A 19,233-nucleotide genomic window follows, 5' to 3' on the forward strand; every position below is an offset into this window, starting at 1 on the left:
TCTCAGCACCACCATCACACCCCCCAAGCATGGTGCAACCCCAGTCCGCAGTGGCATCCTGCCCCATGCACAGATCCAGGGGCACGTGCCCTCCCACGTCCTCCTGCGGTACATGCAGGGTGGGAGGTGCCCGCCCCTGCGCCCCCTGGATGAGGTGTTTGCAGCTCCGTACTGCAACTGCCCCAGCCCCACTCCCTCCCTCACCCTTGGGTTCTCAATCCATCTCCTCCCCACCGCAAGCCCCTTTTCTCCCCCCATCCCTTCCTTACCAGCCAGATGTTGGTCTCCAAGCTGCAGGGCTGTGCTTCTGACCCCATGCATGCACAGGGCATTTAAAATCGGCCACATCAGGCAAAAAAACCTGATTTCCAATACTTTCAACTTTCCCTATAATCAGTGCTGATCTGACATGGGACTGATGTATTGGTGCACCTCTAGTAAAAATCTCTTTGCAGCTATGATAATACAAGGACTAATAGCCCATTTTATATGGGGAACCAGGTTTTTTTTCTGTCATTTAGTTTTGTAGCTTGTTGGTAGTTAAAGCAAGCCTTTATGCTATTATCAACTGAGTGTTGCATCAATTCTTAGAGCACTAGGTTTAAAAACCGACCTCCTAAGCGCAACAGGTCATAAGAATCTCATCAGCTAGAATGTGTTACAAAAGAATTCATATTGTATTCTATCTTACATTTTTCATGATAATATTGTTAAATTATTCAAATGCCCCATATATTTTCTTCAAAAACTAGCCAGTATAATCTCACAGCTAGAGACAGGTCAATCATGTCCTATGAGGAACGTGGCTTGTTTTATATTTTCTATGGGTTTGCAGAGGCATACCTCAAAACAGCTCAGGGTTGGTCTACATAAGTCAATTTGTCACCCTGATAAAAGGTGACCACTTTCTCTCATCTACTTCCCAGTCCTATTACTACCTTCTAATCCTACATTCCTGCTGTCAATCAAAATGAAGCATGCAATCCCAAACTTCTCAGAGAGAAAAGGGGATTACGCTAAAGAAAATAATGTGAGGGACAAGAAAAACCATCACATTCATTAGGTGCTTTCTTATGAGTCTGCCACTTCACTGTGACTAGTCTTCACAACTCAGCCAAGGGGCTCCACACAGCCATCCACTGTCACCAAATGTCAGCTCAGATAAGGAAGGATTACACAAAAAAAGTGATGTAAGCTTGAATGCAGAGAACCATGAGTTTAAGCTCAAAAATCCTCATAGCTAACTCAAGAATAGCATTTCTATTATGATGATGAAGCAAACATCGAAACTTGTGTGTGTTAAATAATCAGTGGCGTAGGTTGTAGCTGTACTGGTCTACGGACACAGGCTGACAAGGTTCTTTGGGTGAATCTCATATCTTTCCTTAGAGTTGGTCTAATAATAAAAGATACCAGGTTCACCCAAAGAACCTTGTCTGCCTTAAATAATCAATGCTACCTACAGCCATAAGCATGGCTGCCTATGCCATTACATATGGTATGAATATGCCAATTTATTCACTTCTTCGCATAACAATATGGGTCCTGGGTTTAGCATTCATGCCAATACCCAAATCAGTCTCAGATAAGTTGAGTAAACATAGGAGCAAGAAGGGAAATTCATGAATAGGAAGCTGTAAAAATACTGCTACCTTTTTTCTCCATGTCCACTTTAAATTTAAAAAAAAACAACAACAAAAAAAGTAAGGGGAGTTGAGACAAAGGGAAAAAATGTAGCAAATATAGAAGCATTCCCACCAACTGAACATACTGTAGACAGAATAAATTCAAACCAGAGTTAGACCAAAGTTAAGTTTTATATTGTGTTGTAAAAATCCAAATCCAAGCACAACCGAGGACGTAAGTGAAAAGACTATATTCAAAAAGCATCCTCTTCCATATTTTGGACTTCAAATTCCAGTTCAACTAGCATTTCATATAAAATGTAGAATGTCTATGCATGTATGAGAAAGTTTTCTGCTGCTTACATTACAGTATTTAGTCAAAAAAGTTAGAATTTAAGTAAAATGAATGAACACCTGAAAGGTAAGATTTGCACAGAGTAAACCTAATATTTGTACAGAAAGTACCTACAAAATCCACATACAATACAGCAGAGAAAAAAAAGACACTTTAAGTACTGTTTTTCACAGTTGCACTGCATGATTCAACTGAGGATGGCATTGCAGCTATTCTTCAGGTCCACTTCCTCTCCCCCAACTTCACATATTCTTCTGCAATACAACCCCAAAAAAAGATCATACCAGTCCTGTCATGCTTACTTAGAAAATATTCCCAGGAGCACTGGTGGGAACAAGAACACAACACAAGAGTGACACTTTCAGTCTTTCCTGTAATACAAGCAGAGCTCTCTATTCTAGTAAAAATGACTAGGCTTTCCTGTCTTTCATCTAAGAGCACAGCTGGCTCCTGCTGGATTACAAGGAGCTGTGAAAGTAACTAGACATCAGTTTCACCTTATACATATGATGGAAAAGAAAAGTGCAGCAAGATAAAAAAGAAAAGGAGAAGCAGCAAGCAAAATAGCAACCAAAGTAGTTACTTGAACTCCTCATCTCCTTTAAAACAAGGTAAATCTCATTTTTAAGGGAGAGTGGATTTCTTACTATATACAAAGGTACTCTTCCTCAGTGAGGTCCATTTCCATGTCATATTTCTCCTTTTAAACCTTGGTTGTAAAAGGGAGGCTGCAAGAACATTTCTCTAATGCAAAGTGTGCTTTCCCCACTTACTCCCCCCATCCAGCAAATATATCCTAATCAAAAGTATCTATTTTTCTTCCCCCCCCCAGGGTACTCAAGGAGCTGGCTAGCATCATAGTTCAGTTCTGGTGCCCGAAGACTGGAAGAAGGCCAATGTTGTGCCCACCTTCAAGAAAGGGAGGAAAGTAGATCTGGCAAACTACAGGCCCATCAGCCTGACCTCTATCCTGGGGAAGGTCTTGGAAAAAATTATCAAACAGACCACCCTTAACAAAATAGCTGACAGCAATATCCTGAGGGATAGCCAACATGGGTTTGTTACGGGTACGTCTTGCTTGACCAATCTTTTTTCCTTTTATGACCAGGTGACCCATCACCTGGACAAGGGAGGAAGAGATCGATGTTGTATATCTTTAAAAAAGCCTTTGATCTGGCGTCCCATGATCACCTCTTGGCAAAACTGGCTAACTATAGCCTCGACCTCACCACGATCCGCTGGCTGGGGAATTGGCTCTGCAGCAGGACCCAAGGGTGGGGGTTGATGGAAGTCAATCATCGTGGTTTGCGGTGACCAGTGGGGTCCCTCAAGGGCCTAGACTTTTTAACATCTTCATCAATGATGTAGACACTGGTGTCAGAAGCAGGCTGGCCAAGTTTGCCAACAACGCCAAACTCTGGGGTAAAGCATCCACACCTAAGGACAGGAGGGTGATCCAGGCAGATCTTGACAGGCTTATGAAATGGGCGGATGAGAACCTGATGGTGTTTAACACCAAAAAAATGCAAGACTCTCCACCTTGGAAGGAAAAACCTGTAGCATGCGCATAGGCTCGGCAGTGGTATGCTGGCTACGAATACAGGTGAAAGGGACCGGGGGGGGGGGGGGGGGGGGGGGGGGGGGGGGGGGGGGTCATGATTGACCACAAGATGAACATGAGCCTTCAATGTGCTGCTGCTGCTAGTAAAAGCGAGCAAAACACTGGCTTGCATCCATAGATGCTTCTCAAGCAAATCCCGGTACATCATTCTCCCATTGTACTCGGCCCTGGTGAGGCTGCAGCTGGAGTACTGTGTCTAGTTTTGAGTTCCACAATTCAAAAAGGATGTGGAGAAGCTTGAGAGGGTGCAGAGGAGAGCCACGTGCTTGATCAGAGGTCAGGAAAACAGGCCTTATGATGAGAGGCTGAGAGCGGTGAGATTCTTCAGCCTGGAAAAGCGCAGACTCAGGGGCAATCTGGTGGCTACCTATAAGTTTATCAGGGGTGTTCACCAGGATCTGGGGGAACATCTGTTCACCAGAGCACCCCAAGGGATGACAAGATTGAATGGTCAAGCTCCTCCACGACCAATTCAGGCTGGACATAAGGAAGAACTTCTTTACTGTCCAAGCCCCCAAGGTTTGGAATAAACTGCCGCTGGAGGTGGTTCAAGCACCCACTTTGAACGCCTTCAAGAGACATTTGGATATTTATCTTGCTGGGATCCTATGATCCCTGCAGACTTCCTGCCCCTGGGGCAGGGGACTGGACTCAATTGTCCTTCGGGGTGCCTTCCAGCCCAAAAGTCTATGAAAACTTTTGAAAATGTCTCCCCCTCAAAAAAATCACCTGCTGCAATGATCCATCTTGAGAAATTTGAACAGATTTGGAGCTATTGACAAGCCACAGTATGAAAAGTGTTGTGCATCTTTGGGACGATTACACTTCCTTTACTATATTTTTTCCCATTCCTCATTAGGATGAAATACATATACGCCAATACATAAAACAATAGCACACCAAACACGCTGATGTAATCCCTGGCAACTCTTTTCAACATATTCCAAAAATAGAAATGCTTTAGATATATTATCCACATGTAATATTATCCAATAGGCTATTATGCTCTATTGCTCTTTATCCTTCCTGTATTCAAGGAAGCTGTGCTTCTGAGTTGATTTACACTAAGTAAAAATACACATAGCCATACATATAGTAAGAACGCTTTAGGAAAACAGGTATATTTTGCAGAGGTTCTAAAAGGAAATCAACTGATTATTATTTTATTACCATTATGTTATCATCATTAACTTTCTTATTCAAGGTATCCTAGTAATGATGTCTTAAGATCTTTAACACCATATAAATCTACTGGGAGCAGTAAGCTGGTTTCCATGCCATTGTGACAACACATTACCAATATGCCAATTGATGCATTCACATTTGTTTATTGATTCACTTGTAAAAATTCACTCTACTAAGAATTCCAGCAGGAGCATTTTTGCCATCTCATGCTTTATGACACACTTTATTGGCTGAATGTTTCCTAAACTACATTTATCTTTGAGCATTTGTATAAAATGGTAACATGACAAACCTCCTCTCCAAGCTGTTGCCAGTATTTGTCTGAGTCAGTCATGGGTATTTTTAGTTCATTCATTTTATTTGTAAATTAAAATACAGTTTAAATCATTCATAAAATCCTACAGGGGATATTCATTAATGACTGCTGACAGAAATTCAGATAAAAAACCTTCTGCTACCTTCTCTCAGAAATAGGGTGACCATATTATTTTAAAGGAAGTTGGGGGGGTGGCAGGAAGCAGTGCCCAAGTCAGCAGCACTGCTGTAGGCAGAGGCAGATGCAGGCAGAGGGCAGGTTGGGCTGGGCACTGCTGTAGTCCACTCACCGTGTTCCCATGCAGCAGCAACAGTCCCTGACTCCCCACGTGTCTGACACATGATGCTGCCCTGCCTCCTTGCTGGATTGTACCCCATGCCCCTGGAATTCCAGGACTTTTGTTTCAATTGTCACCAACCGTCTGGGATCAGCCTACAAAATCCAGGACTGTCCCAACCCAACCGAGATATATATATACACTCAGCCTAACCAGAAAGGAAGTATCCCATTTCTGAGAGAGTATATTCTACACAATAGACACAGTGAGGGTAAATTCCATGTCAAAATTTCTATTCAAGTCCCAGGTACAAGTACAGGTCAGAAACCAATTCTTCAAAACAGAAGAGATGAGAAAAGTTAAAAAAAAAAAATTAACATGAGTACAACATTCAAATCAAGAATTAATGCAAACAAAAAAATGGGATTCATTTGAAAGTTTCCATGTTTCACACATTTCTCATCTGACTGCAAACTCCTTGGAACATCCAGCTGTGTTTAGAGCTAAATTCTCTTTGCAAACTTTATGACCTACTTTTTGGCAACTAAGTAAACCATGAATAAAAAAAAGGCCAGGGTGGGGGGGGGGGGGTCAGATATGACAACTTCTCCACAAAAATCTCATAATATCTGACCCAGGGAGATGCAGTAGCTTGTGGCCCTGGCATCTATAACAGTACGTACAATTTTTCAGTAAATCACCATTTAACCAAACAATGGGAGTTTCGCCCCCTTCAACCCCCACCATTAAATTTGACAGCCAACAACTAGAATTAAAAACATTACATCAGGATAAATTAATCTAGAAAGAGAAATGAATGGCAACATTTTTGCTAAGAATTACATGCAAATTGGACTAACCACACAAACAAGAAAATAAAATGTTAAAACTTTAGACTTGAAGAAATGAGTAATAATACTTTAACAGAAAAAAGCTTCAGTTTTCTTTCTCTCAAAAGGGAGAGAGAAAAAAACTAAGCATATAAAAGTATGTTATAACTATGCAGTCAACAGAGATTCTCAAACTAATTGCAAATGTTCCGATCCTATAGGAGACAAGAAGAATAAAATAAGACAGCTAAACAACAAAGTAGAGATTAAATAAATCCTTTAGATACCTAAGAACAAGAGCTGCTACAGAGCAGTGGAAAACCCAGTTATTTCAAATCATGGATGATGCAACCTAAGCAAAGATAAGAAAAATAAAGCTAGTCAGAGGGTTTTAAAAGGCAATGATAAAAGAATAACAGACAACTGCCTTTGCTTTTTTATGTATACCCTACCAAACTAAAAGCAGTATGGAAAACTAAAGGGTTACCTAGGAAAAAAAAAAAAGAGGGAAAACCTACCAGGTTATCTTCTCATCTAACCCCTCTCTCAAACCAGGATCATCTCCAACTAAAACCACCCCAACCAAGTGTCAATCTAACCTACTCTGGACATTTTCCTAGAATAGACATTCCACAGCTTCTCTAGGTAGCCTGTTCCAATGCCCGACCATCTTCATAGTCAGAAAGTTATTTCTCATCTCCACCTTAAATCTCCCCTGCTGAAACTTGACATATTGGTTCCTGGTCCTGTCCCCCATATCTACAGAGAAAAGCATCTCTCTATATAATTGCCCTTCAGGTATTTGAAGACTGTTATCAAATCCTGCCTCAGTGTTCTCTTCGCCACGCTAGATAACTCTAGTTCTTTCAGCCTTTCCTTGCAAGTCTTCCCTCCAAGGCCCCTAATCGTTTTTGTCATCCTGTGCTAGATTCTCTCCAAGCTGTACACATTCTTCCTGATGTACAGGGCCCAAAACTGGACACAGTATTCCAGGTCAGGCCTCACCAGTGCTGAACAGAGCAGAAGAATTACTTCCCTTGATTTGCATGCAACAACCCAGTTGACCATCAATAATTTATTAAAGTATGCAAAACAGCCCCCCTACCAGCATTTTTTTTTTCCTCAGTAAGCTTTTTTCTCTACACAGTTTGCAAGCAATGCTGGATTTCACAATTTCCATCAAATCTGCCAAATTGCGATTTCAGTAGGTCCCTAGTTATAAAATTTAAAGGAAAAGAATCCTCTTCCCCTATTTTTTAGAACATAAAAATAAATAAATAAATAAATAAATATAAAAAAAAAAAATGAACAACCGTAAAAGCAAGGCACATTCACGAGCCATGTCTGGTACCTGGAGGCATGTAGAAAAATCACTTAAAGCTGTGCCTATGTCTGAATCATGGATTCTCTCTGAATCTATTTGGAGGGTTCTGATTTGATTGGGAGAGATTAAACGGTCTCCCGATTTGATTTAGATTCAGAGATTTGGCCACTGAATTGGGCCGAATATCTGCTTAATTGAATCAGCGATGAAAGCTTCACACACCCCTACTGCCTATATATAAGTGCTACTTTTGAACAAAACATTGTAGCATTTCTGAGGCATTTGTTTTTGATCAAAGCTTCCAACGGAGAATCTCAACTCAAGAAAGGATTCATTCACATTTCAAATGAACATGAATGCTACTGAAGTCATGGATTGGGGGTACATTTTACGTAGTCATGCAACTAAGAAACATTTACATTGAATGATTAATCCATACAGTGAGGCTACTTTCAGAATTGAATCAAGATAATAGTACTACTGAAGTACTAACTATACCCCATTATAGTTCTAAGGTCTTCTTACCAAATTTGTTGACAATTAGAACTGGATTCTATCTATACAACAATGCTGTGGCTCTGCTCATGCAAAGTTAATAACAGTTGAAGAAAAAAAAAAAAAAGACTCTTGAGCCTAGGAACAAAGATTTAAAGTTCACCTCTACCTCACATTTCTTCTCTCAGGCATTAGACATGACAATCTAATGAAAATGTTATTATCTAGGATAGTGGGGGCCAATCTTTTTGGGAGGTGTGCCACAAATTACCCCGCAACCCAATTTGCTGCTTTGCTTTCTGCTTCCTGCCCTACCTATCAGTCCCCTCCCCGATCTCTCATATGCCACACACAGAGGCTGCCCATGCCATTTGTGGCACCTCTGCCACACTCTGACTACCCCATATCTAACAACACCAATAGGCTTCATTCAGTAAACAGGTAGGCGTGTCCTGATGCAGCTCTAACAAAGCCAAAAAGGTTGGAAAAAATAAAGCAAAGGGAAATGTTTTCTTCTCCATTCCTTGCCATTTCCGCATTATCTATAAAACTGTAAGCAACACACCAATTTAATTTAAATCCATGTTCAACAGCTAATGAAAGGCAACATGTAGCCCAGCTTCATTTAACTTGAACTCCATTGCCAAATCCTAAATGTTAGGATTCAGTAACATTAAGGCAGATTAGCTCCCCAAATTAATTGACTATACATCAGTCCAAGAGGCTGATCTGTACACACAGAGTGTATAAGCAGCCCAATTTAGGTCATAGTAGGATACCCCAAAGGTACTTACTGTAGCTTACCTGATCAACCCCCCTACTTTAATAAACTTGTTCCAGGAGCTGTATCAGCACCCCTTCCCAAAAGGAGAGAAAGACTGGCTGCTAACTGAACTGTAAAAGCAGGGACAAAGGTGAGAAGACTGTGCAAGGCCTTTAGACCTCCAAGAACAAGATTTTTACTTTCCACTCACTTAGCAAATCTTTGAAAGCCTCTTAAAATTCTTGCTGCTGTTTTACAGCATCAACTGCAAATCTGTCCTTGGGAAAGATCTCCAGAGAGAAGAGTCTCATGACTTTGGAACAGCAGCTGGGGCTGTTGCTTAGAGAATCAATAAATGCTGAGGTGAGGACAGAGGGAAAAAAATCACATTTCAAGCAAGAGAAAAGAAAATAATTACATTTAAATTATTTTTATAAATAAGCAGGACATGTTTATGAAAGCTAGGGAATGCCCAGAGGCTGGGCATGCATAAGAATTTCATTGTAAAGGGCTAGTAGAAAAAAACCTAAGAGGATACTGAGGTAAAAGTTCCTGAGACATGAATAGTTAATGGACATTCAGTCCTGAGACATGAATGGATTCTAGAACAGGTGTTTACTACTGTTTGATTATACAAAACAACAAATGACAGAAATGAGCAACTAGTATACCCTCATCCTCCTAACCATGTTTCCCATCCTTTCTTTTTTTTTGCATTACATTGTGCATTGTTTAACTGTGCTGTAAATTATTCAGGACAGAGACGGTCTCAATGTAAATGCTGACAAAGCACCTAATACCTAGTAAAAGCACCTAATAAAGTAGAGCCTAGACTATAGGAAGAGAGTTTCTGGCACACAAACTGGGAAATTATAACCTTTTCTCTTCTGTAGAATCTCCATGAAAACTCAAGGAAAGAGGTTTAATGCTTAACAGCAATATCAGAGTCGGATAACACAGGATTAAAGTGCCCTTTATCTCTTTTAATTAACTTGTGGCTGTATCCCAAAATAGATTATCATTACCTAACCCAAGCAGAGGGAGAACCTAACATACTTTTGCTTGGAGAAGCAATATAAAATTTAAAAAGTGGTTTTGCTAGTCAGCAGCATAAACAAGCAATATTACATAATCTTCTAGAATAATGTTAACTATGAGAAACTCTAACTGTACTAAGTTAATTAAGAAAAACTCCAGTAAACATTGTGATGCAAACCTGCCTGACAGACATCACCTAGAGGTGAAGAGACCAGGAGAACAAATATTTAATTAAATGTGAGTAGTACGCAGTGTGCTTGATGGTTCTATATTTGATTAGGTGCTGGAACAGAGTAGGAAGATAAAGCTATTCTCATATATTGTTATCAGTTTTTTTACCTCCTAAATGAGAGCAGCTCTACATGGACCAGTGCCAAATTGTCTTAGCTGATAATGTGTTTGTCAATAATTTTTAAAAAGTGTCTCATTAGAGTTATGTATGGTTTCACATTCCAGTTTTAAGCACTGAAACACTTTCTTTCCCATCTAGAAACAGAAATGCAGTCTTTGTTCATTCTGCATTTAACATTTTCTAAAGGTACTATTCCATTCTACAACCACCAAAAACCTTGATCTTAGAGCCTTTTCTGAGGTTGAACATTAACATAATTTTAACATAAACATTAGCAGGTTTTAGAGAGATTTGGTTTGGACTATATTCTTTCCAGAAAGTCATTTTTTACAGAACTGCATCAGAGATAATAAAATCAAACTGTACATTTTTGTTCTTTTCAGGCATACACATTCTCATCGTTTCTATGCTGTAAAGTTCCCTGTAATACTAAAAATCTATCAAAAACATCCACTTTCACAATCACCCACTTCAACTTCTATGATGCCCACAGAAGTTTCCCTCCTTTCCTGAGGCAACATAAAACCAACTTTTTAAAAGGCAAGAGGTGCGTGCATGGTTTTGATTTATTTTTAGGGCTCTAATCCCCTATGATCCCTAATCTTCCTCCTGAAAGAACAAAATCATATCGGGCAAAACCAGATAGCTCGCTCTCTCTCTGACAGAAAAAGCTTATTTTTTAAATCCATGTTTGAAGGTAAAAAGGAAGCATCCAACCTCTAGATTTAACTGCCCTCCTTCAAACTAGACTTACAAAATATATAAATTTTTTCCAGCAGCAAGACTGAACAACCAAGAGAACTGCAGAGCAGTGATGAAACCCTCACAGCTTCTCCACTTCTAACAAACTCCACTTCATTCCTGGCTGCCCCCTCCCCACGCTAAGGGTTCACCACATTCAGTGTCACCACCACTCCCTCCCTCCCCACCACCAGCTGCAGCAGCAGCGCAGGTCAGACCCGCCGACCCGCGGCTCCCAAGGGTTTCAGCCCCTTAGGCAGGGTCGGGCTCGCTCCCGCAGCGGGGACCGCGGCGAGCTGCAACCTACTGCTCTCCGGAGCTCGCAGACGGGCGGGCAGGGCAGCGTTCCCTGCCACCAGCAGCTTCCCCGCACCTTTCTTTTTTTTTTTATACCGACTCCGCAGGGACCGGTCACTCTGGGACCCGTGGGGGCCCCGCTGCCCCCCAGGCACTTCACGGCTTCCCCTTCCCCGCCGTCCCGGCACCTGCCTCACGGACGCGCTTTGCGGCCACGCCAGCCCCAGCGCCGGGTCCCGCCAGATCCCCACTAACGCTCCCTTCCCCCCGCACCCCACGTCGGGGCAGCCCCGTCCCCCGAGGCCGCGGCCTTGCGGAGCTCAGGCATCCTCCCGCCGGGCACGGGACCGTCACACCAGAGCGGCCGCTGCAAATACTTACCGCCAGCGCCGGTTCCCGCCGGAGCCCGCAGCATCTTCACACGCTTACTCCACCTCCTCTCGCTGCTATAGCTACGGGAGCCAAGGCAACCAGACCTCGCGAGAGTTCCTCGCCTCGATCTCGCGAGACAATGGGCGAGAAAAGGGCAGAACACGGAGGCAAGTTAAGTGCGTAGGCTCGTAGCATGGCGGGGCGGGGCCTTGGGCCGGTGGTTTTTCATAGGGGGTTAGTGCGGCCACGAGTGCGCTGCCCGCCTCCAGCATCGAGTTCCGCCGCGCCTTCTCCCCGTCGGCAGAGAAAAGCGCTGGCGGGGACCGTGGCCTGAGGGGAAAACATCAACTGCTGCGAGGAGGCGGGACACGGGGGGGATACTGAAAAGGCCTCAAATGTTTCTGTTTTAAAATCACGCGACTTAAAATTGATTCCAAGCAGATTCATGATGTTTTGAATGTTTGGGTACATAGGATTGGTGGTTGCTAAAAATCAGTAGTATGAGAAACCAGCTCAGGGTCCTCAGTTTAGGCAGACATTAGGATGTCCTATGTCCTTAGACCAACACAGCTATAGCCTACACTCCTCTAATAGTACTGATGCCTTTATGGAACACCTTATATTAATACATTAGCACCTGCTCTTACTATGAACTTAACAGAAGTGAGTGAGCATGTTCCTGCTGCCGAGGCTCTGCATGTGCCCTAGTGTCTGTCTTAGTGTAGCTAAGCGCAGCACTATTAAGACAGCAACAGGGTACAATGGTCTTTTTTTGTGTAGTTACTCATGTAAACTTGTTTTCTGTATTAAATGAAATAAAAGGCATCTGGAGAATTAGAATGGTGTTGGCTAGTGTATGTAGTGTAGTAGTAATGAAAATGTACAGTTCATGAAGAACCAGAAAATGAAGTTAAGTAGCTGTGAGAGAGGTAGCTCATCACGCAAGTTTCTGCATAATGTTTTTATTAAAAGTGATACTGCTGCCTGTGACTGGAGCAACAATCTCCTTACACAACATCCATTTTAAGGAAATCAAAACTATAGCCCCAAGGAGTAGAGGAATAAAGGAATTCAAAAAGTTTTCTGCTGGCAAGTCTGGGCCCATCAGTTTTGACTTTACGATGCTTGATCGGATGCGACGCAACACCAGTGAACAAGTTTGGTGCATTGTCTATCTCCCTGGAGAACATCTGTCCAAACTTAATTAAATGCTTTCTTTAAGAAAGCAGACAAGACTCCAGAAAAAAGTACAGTCAAGATTCCTGAGAAGACTCCAGCCAAGAACTCTTCAAAAAGTCCGGCAGTCACCTCAAAAAAGTCCTTCCAAATGGATATGATTAATATATTATATTGTAAATAGCAATGTAGCTATATTACTCATCTATAATTGAGTAAAAAATTCTAGGGTATTTTTGGTGAAAATAGAGTAATCGAGCCTTGGTTCAGGAACCAATCCCCCATTTATAACATTGTTTCCTATGGGAAAATTGTTCCAAGTTACATTTTAATTTAAGATGTGCTTTTCAGGAACCAATTGTGTCCTAAGTCTGAAGACTGCCGGTATTTACAGATGGATGATCAAATGTGTGGGGAGAAGGAATGATAAACTTTGTGATAATGCCACCTCAACCAGTTTTTATATAGAAGCATTCAAACAGGAGAGAATAGGCAAACTGCAGAATATATCAGTAGTAAAATATGTGAAGTCCTACAGAAGATTGTGTGTGCTTTGCTGACTGATAATGCAAGGAACATGAAAGCAGGATGGGAGATCATAATGGATAAATAACCACATATTACTGTAATAGGATGTGTATCCCATGGGCTAAACTTGCTTCTTAATGACATCATTAAGTTTGATACTCTGCAAAAGGTATCTAGAAGAGCAAAAGAGGTTATAAAACATGTAAAAGCTACTCATATTGTAGCTGCAGTCTTTAAGAAGCAGGAAGAAAAGAATGCAAAGCATAAAATAGTGACACTTAAAAGCTAGTAAAACTAGATGGGGTGGAGTGGTGATCTCATTTGAAAGTTTACTAAAAAAACAAAGCTCTTCAAGAAATAGTAATAATTGAGACTCTTAAAGTACCCAGAAGTGTAAGAAACACTGTACTTGATGAGGATGTCTTCTGGATTCAGCTGTAGTACTCCCTGAAGATTCTAAAGCCAATTTCTTCAGCAATCACTGCATCTGAAATCAGACAATGCACTTTTGTCAGACATTCCTTACCAAATCGCCCAGATAAAAATCAGCTGTTTTTGAGAATCTAAGTATATTTCTGTTTACAAGTACAGATGAAAGAAAAGTGAAAGATTTTGTTAACAGATGGGAAGAATTTTGTTGCCAATCAATTCATGCTGTTGCAAATCTCTTGAATCCAAGATTCAAAGGGAGAAATGTTAGTGGCAATAGCACTGCTACTGCATTTGACTGGATTACAAAACAAGCAACTTGGAAAGGTACTTTCAGATGTTGCAGAATACAGAACATCTTCAGGTATTTGGTCCAGGAATGCAGTCTGGGACTCTGCCAAACATATCCCTCCTGCAACATGATGGCAAGGCATTTGCACGACCCAGCCTCTGACTCCTTGCTTTCTTACCTGCTTCAGATTTCTACATCTTCTGCAGCATGTGAAAGAAACTGGTCTATGTTTGTAAATACTTGGACCAAATCAAGAAATAAGCTAGCATGTGAAGGAGCAGAAAAACTTGTTTCAATCCGGGCAAACCTTTAGTTTTCAGAAGTCCATGAAGCTGATAAAAATGAAGGATCAGAAGAAGAAACTGCTGATAGTGATAGCTCAGAAAATGAGACTGATTAGACCAAGTTTCAAGTAGCAAAATTTGTATTCAGTGAGTCTTAGGGTTTTTCCCCTCAGCTCTTTTTCTAAAAATTAGTGCTTTCTGCAGCTCCTTGACACTGTGAAAGCAACTGAGTCCAGAATACATAATAACTTTCTTTGTTTTACTATAATGTTGGTGGTTTCTTCTATCTTCAACTTTAATTTTGGCCTGTTTCTCATAAACTGGCAAAAACAAAGAGATGATAGGTTCCTTAGAGTTCAGCAGCTTGTAGCTCCATTTGTAACAAAAATTTAAAACATTTATTCAATAAGTAAATTTTGAAATTATTGTCTGAATAAACTATATAGTTACTAAACTTAAAAGTACCACACATGATAATTTTATGAGCAAACCAAGCTATACATAATACATTTTATGTTCTTAAAGTAGCAAAGTGAATTTAGATCTGTAAAGGGTACTTAGAAAATAGATATTGCATATATTTTAATTTTTCCAGAAATTGTACATTTCTAGTCCAGTATGATCCTACTTAACAGCACATCACTGTGTTCCCAGGCTTTTTCTTCTGGCTTGGGAGTGCTTGGTGAAAAGCACTGTAATCAAAATTGTATAAAATCCCCTTGTATCCTCCATAAACAGATAGGAGGTTTACATCTACATCTCCAGCACAGAGCAAGGAAAACAAAACGGAGGAAGATTAATTATTTAGTTCTTCTAACGTATCTAAGCATATTGGGTCAAATTCGTCCCAACAGGTTTGTACAGAGTGTCAGTCAAGACAGAACTTGGCTTAGTGAAAATGTTCCAACTTTCAAAATTCAGTGGAATAAGAACTAAACTACGTGTAATTATGAAAGTTAAATAACATGATGAATACATATCTGAAGTATTCTGCAAAGCATGGGGCTGGATTTTGAAAATTAGATTACGAGTGGATACATACATATCTGGATTGCCAAAGGCAGAAATTGAAAGTATACTGGCAAAAAAGGGTATACTGTACATTCAACATATTTACCAAAACTGAAAGGTAAGTATCCCCTAGTTTGTTGACTGATAGACATTAGAGCTGGAAGGGACCTCGGAAGTTCTTTGAGTCCAGCCCCCTGCCCCAGGGGCAGGAAGTCAGCAGGGATCGTAGGATCCCAGCAAGATACATATCCAAATGTCTCTTGAAGGTGTTCAAAGTGGGTGCTTGAACCATCTCCGGCAGCAGTCTATTCCAAACCTTGGGGGCTTGGACAGTAAGGAAGTTCTTCCTTATCTCCAGCCTGATATGGTCATGGAGGGGTTCGACCTTGTCATGCCTTGGAGTGCTCTGATGAACAGACATTTCCCCAGATCCTGGTGAACACCCCTGATAAACTTATAGGTGGCCACCAGATCGCCCTGGAGCCTGTGCTTTTCCAGGCTGAAGAATCCCACAGCTCTCAGCCTCTCATCATAAGGCCTGTGTCGCGGGGCACTCCCATGCCCTGCTCCTGAGGAGGCTCAACCCTGGGTGGGAGAGATGTGTAGCAGGGCACTAGGGTGCTTGCTACTGGAATCGGAGAGTGTGGACTTAGCTGTCAGTCAGCAGGACAACACAGCCGGGGTTGCCGAGGCGACTGAGTGGGTCAGCTGACCGAAAGGGGGCAGGGCCTGGCCTTTATAAACAGCCAGGCTGAGGCTAGAGTCAGTTTCCCTCTGACAGGTTGAGAAGCAGGAGCTTTGCTGCAGAGCAGAGCAGAGCAGAGCAGAGCAGAGCAGAGCAGAGCAGAGCAGAGCAGAGCAGAGCATCTGTGTGTTGATGGGATGGAGAGGCCTCTATCATGGAGGCTTGATGGAGAGTCAGGGTGGTACGGAATGTTATAGCTGGTAGGCTGATTTTGCGTTACAGCCAGTGGGCTCAGGGCTTTGTTTGTTGTTGTGATGTTTGTGTAACACCGGAGGACTGGGTGAGGCTATAAGGGGATGGTGGAGGCCTCGTTAGGGGCTCCCCAGTAATGTGGGGTGTTCCTGGCACCACAGAGGGTGCAGTGTTTTGGGGTGTTCTAACCTTGGCCCCAGTGGGGCAGTATTGGAGAGGGCCCAGGTGGGCAAGACCCGGAGAAGGGTCTGGGGCCAGGTAAGGCTTAGGCTACCTGAGCCCCAGTTGAGAGAAACCCTGAGAGGGCACAGTATTTGGGTGTCAGAGGGAAGGCACGGCAGTGTGGTGCTGGGGTGGCGCTGCGTTTGGGGGTGTGTTGACCCCAGCCCTGTGTGGGCAATAACTGGAGAAGCCTGAGCAGGGCATAAGACCCGCGAGGAGGGTCAAGGGGGCCAGGCACGGCTACATGCCACCTGAGCCCCAACCGCGGGAAGCGCGGGTGACGAAACCCCAGTGTGGGGAACCTACCGCGGGAAGCGCGGGTGACGAAAACCCACTGAGGGTACTCAGACCGTGGGAAGTGCGAAACAGAGGCTCCAGTGTGCGTGAGCGCAAGAGGCGCGAGCAGGCCCCAGAGGAGGCATGAGTATATGAGGCCGCGGGGAATGCGGAGAGACAAGGCCCGAGTACAGGCGACGGGAGACAGGCCCCAGTAGGGCACAGCCCGTAAGGGAAAAGCCCTGTGGGGCGGGGGGACAAACTCATTGAGAAGCCCGAGTACAGGCGAGCACGCGGGTAAGAGCCTGGAGAGAGCAAGCCACTGAGGAAAGTCCCAGAGAGAAGCCCCAGGAGAGGGCGCGTACAGAGAGAAGCCCCGAGGGGAGCAAGCCCATTGAGGAGCCTGGTGAGGGCGAGGGGCGCTTACAGAGAGATGCCCCAGGAGAGGGCGTGTACGAGAGTAGAGTGAGAGAAGCCCCAGGAGAGGGTACATACAGAGAGAAGCCTTGAGAGGGGAGCAAGCCCATTGAGGAGCCCGGTGAGGGAGAGGGGTGCGTACAGAGAGAAGCCCTGGGAGAGGGGCGCATACGAGAGTGAATGGATTGAGCCCAGTGAAAGTGAACGTTAGGGCGGAGGTCTTTGGCAGGACCTCTAGGGAAAGAATATAGGCAAGACAACGTCCGGAAGAACTGCGAGGCTTGGGGTGTGCTACAGGGGAGGTAGGAGGCACGCGTAGCCCATAGGGCTGGGGTGCGCCGGGTCACTCCTTACTGGACGGGGGCCAGTACAAACTTAGCACCATGTCCAAGAGTACAAGGTAGCCTCCCTTAACATAACGTAACATAACAGCAAAATGTGGCGGGCGAGATTGAGGGTGCTAAACAAGTGGCTTGGCATGGTAGGGGGCGCTAGAGAGATCACGGCCGCTCCTAGGTCCCACGCTGTGACAGCTTGTTTTCCTGACCTCTGATCATGCACGTGGCTCTCCTCTGCACTCTCTCAAGCTTCTTCACATTGTTTTTGAGTTGTGGAGCTCAAAACTAGACACCATACTCCAGCTGCAGCCTCACCAAGGCTGAGTACAACGGGAGAATGACATCTCGGGATTTGCTTGAGAAGCATCTATGGATGCTGCGGCTAGTAAAGCGAGCAAAATGCTGGCTTGCATCACACTAAAGGCTCATGTTCATCTTGTGGTCAACCATGACCCCCAAGTCCCTTTCATCTGTATTGCTAGCCAGCATACCACTGCCGAACCTATGAGTATTCTACAGGTTTTTCCTCCCAAGGTGGAGAACCTTGCATTTTTCAGTGTTAAACACCATCAGGTTCTCATCCTGAGTCTGTCAAGATCTGCCTGGATCACCCTCCTGTCCTTAGGTGTGGATGCTGTACCCCAGAGTTTGGTGTTGTCGGCAAACTTGGCCAGTCTGCTTCTGATGCCAATGTTCACATCATTAATGAAGATGTTGAATAGTATAGGCCCAAGGACAAAGCATTGAAGGACCCCACTGGTCACAGTGCACCACGACAATTGACTTCCGTCGGCCACCATGCTCTGGGTCCTACCATGGCACCAGTTCCCCAGCCAGTGGATCGTGGTGAGGCTGAAGCCTCAGTCAGCCAGTTTTGCTAAGAGGTGATCATGGGATACAAGTTCAAAGGCTTTTTTAAAGTCAAGATATATAACATCAATCCCTTCTCCCTTGTCCAGGTGATAGGTCACCTGGTCGTAAAAGGAAATGAGATTGGTCAAGCAAGACCTTCCTGCAACAAACCTGTTCTGGCAGTCCCTCAGGATGTTGCCATGGGCCAGTCTGTTGAGAATGGTCTCTTTGATAATCTTGTCTAAGACCTTCCCCGGGATAGAGGTCAGGCTGATGGGCCTGTAGGTTGCCGGATCCACTTTCCTCCCTTTCTTGAAGATAGGCATCACATTGATCTTCTTCCAGTCTTCGGGCACTTCACCAAAGTGCAAAGAGTTCTTGAAGAGCCATGCCAGGGGCTGAGCTATGATGCTAACCAGCTCCTTGAGTACCCTGGGGTGTAAACTGTCAGGTCCGGCTGACTTGAAAGTATCTAGCCTCTCAATGTGTTCTTTCACGATGTCACCATTGAAGGAGGGTAAGTCATCTCCCTCACCCGGGCCTCCCTGTTCCATAATGGGCAGGGGCATCCCATGGGACTGGTGAAAAACCGACACAAAGTACCCATTTAGCAAGTTGGCTTTTCTTGGGTGTCAGTTGTCCCATCTGGTTTAGATAAGTACAAGAAAAATATAAATATTACTTCAAATTTATTTATTGCTTCTGAATATTTGAAGCACATTACATACAAATCATTATATTGCTGTTTAAAAATCTGAGACAAAGATGCACCAACCCACCAGAGTGCATGGCATGCCTCCTACAGTTCCTGTAGTTTCGTTTGTGAGCAAACTCCACTTTTTTTCATTTTTGTCTGCTGTTTTCCATGCTCAAAGAGGAA

At 43.4% G+C, this 19,233-nt stretch overlaps 1 protein-coding gene across 5 annotated transcripts in view; it reads right to left on the bottom strand.

Moving 5' to 3' along the window:
- The window catches only part of USP54 (ubiquitin specific peptidase 54), a 208,976-nt gene extending 195,205 nt beyond the window's left edge, over positions 1–13,771 (bottom strand). For 2 of the 5 annotated variants that reach the window (XM_090057221.1, XM_090057215.1), the window contains exon 1: positions 11,601–11,730. The gene's annotated coding sequence lies outside the window, so the exon portion shown is untranslated. Of the gene's footprint in view, positions 1–11,600; positions 11,732–13,704 lie in introns of those variants that run through there. The other 3 variants (XM_090057217.1, XM_090057222.1, XM_090057216.1) reach the window with 3 other exon arrangements.
- Between the last annotated feature and the right edge of the window lie 5,462 nt (positions 13,772–19,233).

Source organism: Crocodylus siamensis, chromosome 7, assembly GCF_052110815.1.
Source record: "Crocodylus siamensis isolate JL-2025a chromosome 7, ASM5211081v1, whole genome shotgun sequence".
NCBI lineage: Eukaryota > Metazoa > Chordata > Crocodylia > Crocodylidae > Crocodylus > Crocodylus siamensis.